This window comes from Acipenser ruthenus, chromosome 15 (genome assembly GCF_902713425.1).
Source record: "Acipenser ruthenus chromosome 15, fAciRut3.2 maternal haplotype, whole genome shotgun sequence".
NCBI classification, from domain to species: domain Eukaryota; kingdom Metazoa; phylum Chordata; class Actinopteri; order Acipenseriformes; family Acipenseridae; genus Acipenser; species Acipenser ruthenus.
In genome coordinates this window covers 30,770,119-30,780,643 of record NC_081203.1, presented here as the reverse complement: position 1 = coordinate 30,780,643, position 10,525 = coordinate 30,770,119, and positions in this window count along the sequence as shown.

The following is a 10,525-nucleotide window of genomic DNA, read 5'->3' as shown; positions in this document are numbered from 1 at the left end:
GACTGGGTGTGGGCTGATCCCCAGTACTTCGGGGTCTCGTATCTTGCAAACCATTATGTTGACCACACTGTTGGCCCACTTGAGACGGAAAGACTTGTTGGTTTTGGTAACTTCACAACAATGCTGACTAACTAACAAACTGGAAGAATGGACAGAATACTCTTGCACTCTCATGTATGCATTTTCTGACTACAATTACAGGACAAAGTTTAGACATACATTGCGTGTAAATGTGAAATTTATATTTTAAAGGTCTTCACCGCACTAGGATTTACAAGAGCACTACATACAGGGTACTGTCACTGCATGACTTCATCAGCCTTTGTAATTGATAACCTTTGATTGATATTATAGTATAACCATTGATAACAGCTTGTTAATCTTATTCAATAGGCTTAACCAGTGTATGTACTGTAAATTATATGGTTAAGGGTGTTTCTTACAGGTCAAAATAGAACACAAACTCCAGTATGAAAAATGACTGCAGTTATTTCTGGTGGAGGTGCTGAACATATACATGACGGTTCTTGTAATGTTGAAATTCAGTTCTCATAGTATACTGTTACAGTGCTGAACACTTCAATGCACACAGTGTGAACTGGACAGTTATGTATTCCAGTGTAATGGAATTTCACAGGATGTGGAAAGCCAGACACTGCTGTCTATTAGCTGTGCTTTAAATGGTTTATAGATCAAATATCTTCCCTGGCACACTCAATCTCTCATGAGCCATAAATTCTCTAGACGTCTTGCAGGGTTCCCTTATCTTACTACATCATTTATATTGATACTGGCTGCTTTGTTCCAACAACTAGGAGATTAACTGCTGAAGGAGCCCTTCACTTATGCCCTCTGTCCTCCTACAAATATCAAAACTGGCAATGGCCAGGCACTTACATTAACTTATATGAAGGTAGTTCCTTAAGCAACATTTGTCATTTATGATCCATTACGGATTGCCTGGTGAAATGATCGTATGCCTGCTTGATCAAACTGGTCACAACCTGAGAGGCGTAGTGAAAGAGGAGCTGTGAACTGAGAATACTGAGTGGTTTGAAAGAAGGATGAAATTAGATCACCACCTATCGGGGACCAGCATCCGCCATTGGGTAGTTACACACTGAATGATACATTTTACATCCTTTGATAGGACTAATCAATACAAACACTGATGAACGCCAGATTTGAATCACAACATTGCATTGGGTTCTATCAAACTTTACCTGGCATTTGCAGGCATCTAGATGTTAAATTATTCAACATGAATATTGTACTGGAAGCAGAAAAGAAACAGATCACCTGCTGATGTGCTGTGAGATGAAAGGAAGCCTATCTGCATGCTGCGACAGAGAAGGAAAGAATTATGGAGTGAACTGGGTCATGGCACCAGGGTCAATATGACCTTTTCCCTGTGATGGGATCTGCATCTTCACAGCACACAGGTATTTGTTTCCATATCTCTTCTGAGTGATGCCTGCTTCCTCACACCATGCACCTAGTTTGTGGATGTGCTACTTAAGTAAGGATATGTCAACAACTTTCTCCCTAGGACAAGAAGAGGTTGATTTTATAATCTAAATACCTCCGCCCTTTAAACCTGTAACCTGATTTCACAGTATTTTATTATTATTTATTTCTTAGCAGACACCCTTATCCAGGGTGACAATTGTTACAAGATATCACATTATTTTTACACACTGTTATCAATGCATGGTTGGTATCAATGATATCAATGACTTAATTATATGGTATGACTGGATTAATGGGGAGTGAATGGGAAACAAGACAAGCTGGTCTATAAATAAGGTACTCAGTGAATGGCTACCCTTTAATTAAGCACCAATTAAGTGAAGCCCACAGTAATATATCCCCAAAAGACATTTATTATTTCTATTTTTAAAATACCTAGTATAGGCCTATATTATATACCCAGTCATTGGTAAGCTAAACCTTTTAATACTATTTTAACAATTTTCGAAAACTTTTTTTTTTTTTTTTAAATACATCAACATTGAAACTAGATTACAAGTATGATTTATCTGTAGATGCAATTTATTTATTGCTAATTGCTTTCCTCTAAATCTATAGTAATTGAACATAAGGTCATACAAGGTTATTTATGATACAAAATGTACAAATCTCAATAAAACTTCTTTAATTTTAATGGAAAACCCATTAGGTATTTATTTTGTTAAAGCTCCATTGTATGTAGGTTTAATAATCCTGTGTTTCTTTAAGATACTGTATTGATTTTGGTTATCTAGCCAGCCCCCTGACACAAACCAATTGAGTTCTCTAGGAAACGAGATAGCAGCTGATGCTCTTAGAAAAATTAGCTGTGGTTTATTAATGGTTTCATATTCCAGTGATTTGTCTTTGTTTTTCTTTGCGGGTTGAAGTAAAGTCATTATTTGGTTGAGTCGCAGAGCAAAAAGAGTTCTGCCTCCTGAAAGACACTCACATTGCTGCTCTTGCCTTTAGCTGAAAGTATACTACAGCAGGTTTTATATTTAAAGTTTACAGTAATCTGTTGTGTTTCAGATACAAAAATAAAGAATAATTATAAATCAGGTATGAGAATCACTGACTGATGTTATCCAGTGGATAGAATATACAAAGGTTCTAAAGGCATTTTATGTTTAACAGCTCAATAATTTCAGCTGAGCTTCACACGAGATGACATCTCTTAAAACAATATGAGACACCCTACACACACCATACTCATGAAATTAAAACAATATGAGACACCCTACATACAACATACTCATTAACTTATAACACAAACTACTGTGGCACATCATTAATTTTATTAGATTTTTTATTTTTTAAAAGGGCAACCCTTGATCTTTTATTAACATCTTTGTTGTACAAAACTTTATCACAGCTATGAATGAACATACTGCTTTGCCTCACTTATCTTGCTTACAGATATATATATATATATATATATATATATATATATATATATATATATATATATTGTTTTAAATAGACGATTCTTATTGCTAATCAAGATGCAGCTTAAAAAACCCATGTATCATTTTAATATGTATCAATCTGCAACATTGAATTACTTTAATTGCAAACCTTCCAGAACTGCACATCTTGTAGAAGCAAGCCAAATCATATATCAAGAATAATTGCAAGAACTAAATTAGTCAACCACAAATATTAACAAACAATATTTCTTTACTTCTAAACTGAAATTGACAATGCATTTGCTCACTGGCTTCCAGGGCAATTAAAGAAACCAAGCAGAACTTCATTAATCTGACTGGAAGTTATCATTACAGTGCTTTATAACTTTCTCTGTTAGCCCATCCTGATAAGAAAACTTGTAGAAATCAGTGGACTAGATTGATGCCTTGGGGTTCAATAGAAGATGAACATGCTGGAGGAGGTTGTATTATAGGGCTATCTGTCTGGGTCACAGTCTATACTATGCATGGCGGCGTGAAATTTCAAACACCAAGAGAGTGAAAGGCATCATTCGTAACAGCTATGTGAACACATACGATTGTGAAATTAAAGAAGTAAATGGATGTTTACCGAAGACTTTAGGGACACCCTTTCGTTTAAGTAATTAAGTATTATTACGCTGCTGTTATCAATACGTTATTAAATGTGCTGTAAATTGTTAAGAATGCGTAACATTGTAATAACAGTAAACGCTGCATTTGACATGTTTTATGTACATCAGCTTTCATTGTGCCGCAGGGAAGCTGTGGGTGGGTAGATGAATAGATAAATATGGGTTTTCTATTTAAAGATGCAGTTGTAATAAATGTAATATAAACTGTAGGTTTTGCATGCCATGGCCAATGAGGGTTCACTTAATTGATGTACTGGGTTACATCTTCTTTACAATACCAGTGCTTTATTTATAGACCAGCTTGTCTTGTTCTCCATTCATTCTTCATCTGCTAAAAATATTTAGTGTAGAATTGTTGTTCATCATCTACATCCATTTTGGACTACACAGTGAGACAAAACTGGATAATATTGGACAAAATCACTACAAGGTAAGCCTCAAGTAACGGCTAAAGTGAGGTTATCTGGCTAATTGAGAATCCACTTCTAATGTATTCAATTTGCTTAACATGATCTGATCTGGGTAAATGGATAGAAGGCAGCTAGCCAATCAGAATCCAGTGTATATTTTAAACTATAGTGTGACCTTTCATAAATGGAAGTAGCTATAGCATTTATTCTAGATACTAATGCATCTCTATTCCACTTACTCACTCATCAAAATGTTTGCGTGGGTGTAAAGTAGAAGAGCCATCCGCTGGAAACAGATGGCTAAAATGCAGCCAGAAAGAAGCTGAACAGCATTTGTATCATCAAGCAACAGATGGCACTTTAGTACAGCATTAGACAGGTGGGATAGTTAGACCCTTATTTTCAACACAATGTTGAATGCAAATGTATCTAGTTGTATCTATAAGAATCATTATAAAAGTTTTACTACAATTAATGTGAAGTGTTACCAGAATCTATAAGTTGTGTAATTAGGGGACAGATGTTGACTCACATTTTTAATAATTAATGACAGTCAAAGAATCCTACCTGCTGTGGTTAATGTCTGTGTAGCATGTATGCTGGTTATGAGACTGTGATTTTCTTTTAAAAAGTCTCTCCGGGTCCTGGGTTAGTGGAAGTGCGCTCATATTTAAGTTCCAGGGCGAGCTTTGAAGCTCACCTCTGAAAGTTTCATCATCATTTTGGAAATGTGGTCAGTTGAAAACTTTATGAATCGTTTTCAACTTACAACACCCTGGTGATGTAAGTTGAAAAGCAGGTTTACAAAGCCATATCATTTTTCTTAATTTCCAAGCTAAGGGAATTCACTGAACAAATGTGATTCTTTTTTTAATAATTCATTATTTTATCGAGATGTCTGCAGACAGACCCATCAGGAGATCATCATGCTGTGGTGCTCAATTATGTACCCGTAGCTGGAAACTTTATTTGTGCTCTAACAGATATATATATATATATATATATATATATATATATATATATATATATATATATATATATATATATATAAAGAAGCAACTGTCAATTCCACGTGTGATTCTTTTTTTTATTAATTTGCAGAGACTAACAGTACAGATTTGGCACCTCAAGTCAATTGACAAATTACATGAAAAGAATAAAAAAATGAAGTTGCCATGTGAAATCTACACACCCTCCAACAAGCATTAGGACAGATGAATACACAGCAGAACGACTGGGAGATGGGCACTAGTTGCACATAATCTTCCAATATGTTCAGAAGAACTTATTAAGCAGTGTGGTAGTTTGAATGCATTTCATTGATTTAATTCTGGTATTTTCATATGGGTAGACTTTGTAAGGGTTGTAGTCATGTCCTTTTAGCAATATAGGAGGACTTGCATCTTAATTGCATCAGGTAATGCACTTACTTCCAGTACATTTCTTTTAACATGCCATTAAACTTCATAAGGAAACAGATATCTGATAACATGAAATCAATGTGTTATATCAGCGTTCCATTAGAAGCATTATATACCGGCTCCCATTTAAACTCAATGTAAAAGTACAGACCATGGCATTGAATTGGGCTAAAAGGCTACTGTTTAGTACTCTATACCAGAAATTGATGTCTCCTTTTAAGACAGTTAAGTCAAAGCAGCAACAATACAGATGATGAAAAGGACAGTGAGGAAAGAACCGTCTTTGTGTGCATAAAGAAACATAGCAATTTGAAAGGTTTCTCATGCATATGTTTTTTCTGAATTTAGTTAGATTTATTTAACAACATTGGTCCCTAAAGTGTAAATGGTACATTTCAAAAGCCTTGTTAGACAAGTATTGTAGACTTAGACTTTTGTAAGACATATAACCGATGTTATACACTGTCCCTCATGCCCAATGAAAAAGAAATGTATTTCTATAACAGCATTAATATATTCCTATTAACATATGCATACACTGCTTGCACTCCTCTCTCTTCTTGTCAAGTGACTCATTAGCATCCGTATCCTGCTTCCAAGTGCGCTCAGCTGTGCATTCACTCAGCACATTTATACAAAACATAATAATTATATATTATATGTAATAATAGATTTCATCCGCAGTACAATTCAAGATTTATTTATGTGTATAGGGTGGCTGTTATAAACAAGTTGCACTTCACTCTCAAGCCCCCTTCATTAAACAAAGCCCTTGTATCTCTTCTAATGGACTTCTAATATGCGTAGCCCTAACCGCTTGCACTGCTGGAATGTATTTTCTGTGATCTGGAGGGCCCTCTGGTATTGGATCATCTGTCTGGCCCACAGCAGTGTAGATGGATTTCACCTTCAATGACTGGAATGCACTCCCACATTAATGATCTTTGCTATCACAAACCATGTGTATGAATAGCTTTTTATTTAGCAGCTGCTTAATAATGGGTTATTTAAATGAAAGCGTCCCCCTGAAATCTTAGAATCAGTAAACTGGTAAACAGCCGTTTGCTTCTTTAACTTCACAAACCGTTCATGATCATTTACCCATTGACCATTTTTCAGGTTGTGACAGGGTAGTGTCATGGCCCAGGCTGGCTACTGGCAGGAAACAGACCCAGAGACAGAAAGCTGCAGTTTTAAAGTGCTGTTGTGAACTTTATTAAACAAAAACAAAAAAACACAGGAACAAATAAACATGGCACAAGGGCCAAAACAAAGACTCAAACAAAACGAAACAGGCTAGGCATGAGCCTTCACTATAAAGTTTTAGACCAGTCCACAAACTCCTCCACCAGACAAAACATTTTTCCTTTCTTATATACATGTGGCCACTCCTCATTCAGCACCAATTCCCTATTTGTGGAATGGCCACACCTGTGATTGCTGGCAGGGACAGATATAACCCCATCCCTGCCAACCTTACATTCCCACTCACACACACTATTTACAGCAGCAGGGCTTCTGCCCTGCCACACAGATAAATGAACACGCTTATTCAAATACTAAAGAAATAAAAGGAATATCATACCATACTGTCCATGTGTCTTCTGCAATAGAGACCATCTGTTTGATAGTGGTTACAGTCTCGCATCATGTGGTGAGGTAGGAAGCAAGCGATGCTGTCAGGTCATAGGGTGGAAGGCACCCCTGTCATTTTCCCCATTTGCATATGGTTCACTCTGATCACATCAAGTACTTGGCACACCAAACCCCTTAGCTACTGATGTCACTATCAATCACTGAATAGCATGTCATACTTGTTAAATAAATAGAACTTTTCTTAAATGGCTGGTTTCATGCTCAAAGTCAAGTACAACTCTACTTGAAAGCTTTTTGAAATCGTTTTTTTTTTAATTTGAGTGCGTGTTCTGTGCCAAAACATATACATTATTAGACATTAAAATATTATAATATGAAGTTCTGAAAAAAATGTAAAAAAAAAAAATATTTCAATTAATTATTGAAAGATTTTAGAATGCAAAGACAGTTTGCAACTGGGAATACAAAAAGAAGAGTGGTGACAGGCTTTGCTATGAAAATTATACAGCAGAGATTATGAATATATAATGTGCATTTCATATGCTACTAGAAACAGCTTCCCTTAATTTAAAGGTTGAACGATGTCCTCTTAAACCAGCTCTCTCATAACTGAATTACATAATCAACCAGCAACAGCAACAGTCTAAACGATATGCCTGTTGGGTGTTATGGCAAACCATTTAGGGAACGCTTTAATATTATAAATAATAATTACAGTAGCCACACGCATTATACAAAAATAATATGTTTATTATTCAGTAATGCAATTTATACAAACAAATATCCATGCATTATATGACAAGTAGATCTCTTTGCTACTCAGTTCATTGGCATTCCAAATTCTATCATCCTGCAATAACACAACACAGTACAGAGTAGCTATAACCAGAGTCCACAGAGTAGCTATAACTAGTCCATAGAGTAGCTATAACTAGGGGACAGATTGAGTGTACTTGGACACAACTGTTGCTCTAACTAGCACACAAAACTGTCTCAAATGTTATCCACTCAGAAGGCTGTTGTGACCTCGTTCACAGGATGTAGTTATCAGCTGATTATGAACTGAAAACAAACTGATATCCGCTGTTCTTTTGTGGAGGGGCTTAAAACAGAAATCCTACAGTACTGCTGCCATTTCTTTCTCTGCACTGAATTATTTCTTACATGACTCTAATTGGGGAGTGTTAAATAATTTGTTGTTAATATGAACATGGTCAAACTTAGGGGAAATTCTATACGTAATACTTAATCAAAAGTATGACTTTACCGAGAAACAGAAAATAAATTGTATGTTATTTAATCGACACAATATTGCAGGATTGAAAACACTGTAAAAGCTATTCTGCTGACATCTCTGCTGGATATCTGAAAGTCACTGAAAGAGGTTATAAATACTTTCAGACTGAACCAAGTCAACATGGACAATGAAGAACTCTGACAGCAATAGCCTCTGGACTGTCTGATGCTTTATTCACTATGGGGACCAGCTTGGGTACAGCTGTCTAGCACAGCGAAAGTAATCAGCAATTACCGTGAGGACCCCCCCCCCCCCCCCCCAGAAAAACATATACTTGCAATATTCGTACTAACATTACAAAATGTAAAAGTTGTACTAATGTGTCAGTCCCTTCACATTTGCTTGATGTACTTGATCTGTAATATAGTGAAGGTTCAAGGTCAAATCAAAGGAATTAACACAGCACACTGCAGTACAAAAGCATGGCCTGTGGAATCTGTAATATTCATATTGAATTGCAACGACTCTCAAAATTAACAAGAGAACCCAAGCCTCTGCCAAATAGCAATTTCATCAACCAAATACAAGAGTTCAATACGTATGAGTACAGTAATACTTTCATGGACACCGTCTTCTTTTGTACTGAGCCAGGAAGTGCTTTTCCACTGTATCTGTCACCAGCTGGTGCTTGTGATGGTGACAGCTCTAATTAAACTCTCCTCTGATGCATGCCTGCTATTGCTCACTTAATGACATCTTTCTTGCCATGTGCTGCTGGAAAGGACACAGCGCCTATTGGAAACCCGAATGATCAGCTCACGCAATGAGAACTGACAATACCGCCTGTGTCTGTTTACTTTCCTCCTACCTCGCTTCCTGACAACCTTTCCTTTCAGTTTATGCCACGGAGAATGTCATGCACTGCTGGGCACCAAATCAAGTTTTTACAAGATATATAATGGTAAATGTAGTGGGTTTTCTGTCAATTTGTTGTCACCTTGAATTACAAAACGCTATTAGTATTTTAGCAGCAGTGTGGAGTAGTGGTTAGGGCTCTGGACTCTTGACCGGAGGGTTGTGGGTTCAATCCCCAGTGGGGGACACTGCTGCTGTACCCTTGAGCAAGGTACTTTACCTAGATTGCTCCAGTAAAAACCCTACTGTATAAATGGGTAATTGTATGTAAAAATAAATGTGATATCTTGTAACAATTGTAAGTCGCCCTGGATAAGGGCGTCTGCTAAGAAATAAATAATAATAATAATAATAATAATAATAGTGCCTCCCACTGATACATTTGAAATCCAGTGTTGAACACAAACTGTCAAGGTTTTGTTTTTCTGAAATGTGAGGAACGTAAACCCTGTTGCTTTTTGGCCAAGTTCTGATCCTGAGGTAAGGGCAGGATTCTAATAGGAAACTGTGACTGAACAATGTGAAATTCTTAACACTATGTTATTGTATTTACACAGGCATCAAACCCTATTGGATACTATGATGAATGTGAGGGTTGGAGTCTTTCTGTTCAAACCTCCGTACTGAATGACACGTTTAAAAATGCTTTACCCTATTCGAATACAAAGCAGCTTATCATGGAGTGAGCAATGTCGTTTTTAATGGAAAAGATAAAAGACTTGACATAACGGACATCCCTGTTCCTCTTCTTTTCTCAATTTTAATCAATAGCAGAATTACTAAATGAGTTCTAGTTGTCTGTTCTAATTAGCTGACATTTCCTGACAATTCATTCTGTCGCATCTACCAGTAGTTATTCTCTTGTCAAATGGTACAGTGTACTTTATTAAAGAAAGAATGGATGCATCATTCTTAATGAACAGAGCAATGACTATCACCCTGCGTTATTTCAGCTTTTAAAGGAAACATTATATCTTTACCTGATTACCACGGTGTGACTGGCACACTGCAAGCACTGTTTGTTTCATTTATGATAACACGGTTATAAGCTTTTATATCTGTGGTTAGGGTCTGTCGTGTTAGGTGGGTTAAAGCTCAAGTCATATCCTGTTGACAATTTGATCTTCATAAAATATATGCATGCAAATGTTCCTAATTGAAAAAAGTGGCTTAAAAAATTCAGAGACATAAAAGGTGGAAACTAATGTAGTCTAGGATAAATTGAATATGAAATATCATACCTAGTTTATTCTAAATTTAAATTAGACTCTGAAGCTTAAAGCACCCTATTGCCTTGAAATAGAACGTGTCTAGCATCAGATGCACCAGGCCACAGGAGTCTAAAGAGTTCTAA